Below are 1439 nucleotides of genomic sequence, written 5' to 3' on the forward strand. Positions count from 1 at the left end.
ATCGTCAGTAGTCCCTGGACTAAGGGTTTATCTCGAAATTGGTTCTTTTGGCTTTTTTTGGTACGAAAATACCCTTTTGGGGGGTTTTGGGCAATTTGGTCTTTTTACACTTTTAACATTTTAAATCTAATATTATTTTAGTTATGTACTAAATTTGATATTATTTCAAAATTATCATTCTTCTTCCATTTTGTCATCCTTCACTTTGTTTTTTTATTTCAATACTATATTTAATTTTATAAAATTAAATTTTAAATTTTGATTTTTAAATATCAATAAAAAATTTAATTAAACTATTAATTCATGGACACTATAAATATTGATTAAAACTATTAATTTTTGTTATTTAATATAATATTCAGCTGAATTGAGAACTACACACAAATAATATTAATCATGATGGAAAAATAAGAGCTATTCTATTTAGCCTTCGTTCGGTTGTTATAATTGCTTGTGATTGAATATTATGAAGTTGACTAAAAATTTGATCCTACTAAAAATTTTATATAGGAGTATTTTTGTTGAAAATTACAAGTAAATTTTGATTGTTTTCAAATTAATAAACAAAAATTATATTAGTCTTACATTAGATGCATATTTATTTCAGAATAAATCGTATTATATGATATATTTATGATTAAAGCTATTAAATATTTATTAAAACTAAGTCCTTGTCATATTGATTAAATATTATACACTTTCAAATATTGATTATGACTATTAATTTTTTTTATTTAATAATTTTTGTAATTAAAAAAAATTATTGATATTTAAAAATTAAAATTTAAAATTTTGTAAAATTAAATCTAATATTGAAATAAAGAAACAAAGTGAAAGATGACAAAAGTGAAGAAGAAAGATAATTTTGAAATAATATCAAATTTAGTACATAACTGAAATAATATCATATTTAAAATGTTAAAAGTGTAAAAAGACCAAATTGCTCAAACCCCCCAAAACCCCTCAGAAGGGCATTTTCGTACCAAAAAAAGCCAAAAGGACCAATTTTGAGATAAACCCTTAGTCCAGGGACTACTGGCGATATTTTTAAGAGTGGACTTCAAAAATGGTCCCTGGACTATGGGTTTATCTCGAAAATGGTCCCTGGACTCTAAAAATATCACCAGTAGTCCCTGGACTAAGGGTTAATATCAAAAACGGTCCTTTTGCACTGTTTCGAGACGAATATGCCCTTTTGAGGGGTTTTGGAGGGTTTGGGCAATTTGGTCTTTTTACACTTTTAACATTTTAAATCTGATATTATTTCAGTTATGTACTAAATCTGATATTACTTCAAAATTATCATTCTTCTTCTCTTTTGTCATCCTTCACTTTGTTTCTTTATTTCAATATTAGATTTAATTTATAAAATTAAATTTTAAATTTTAATTTATAAATATCAATAAATTTTTTTAGTCAAAACTATTAATTCATGGACA

This window comes from Salvia hispanica, chromosome 3 (assembly GCF_029641045.1).
Source record: "Salvia hispanica isolate PSC_SH4W2 chromosome 3, Shi_PSC_v1, whole genome shotgun sequence".
Lineage (NCBI taxonomy): Eukaryota > Viridiplantae > Streptophyta > Magnoliopsida > Lamiales > Lamiaceae > Salvia > Salvia hispanica.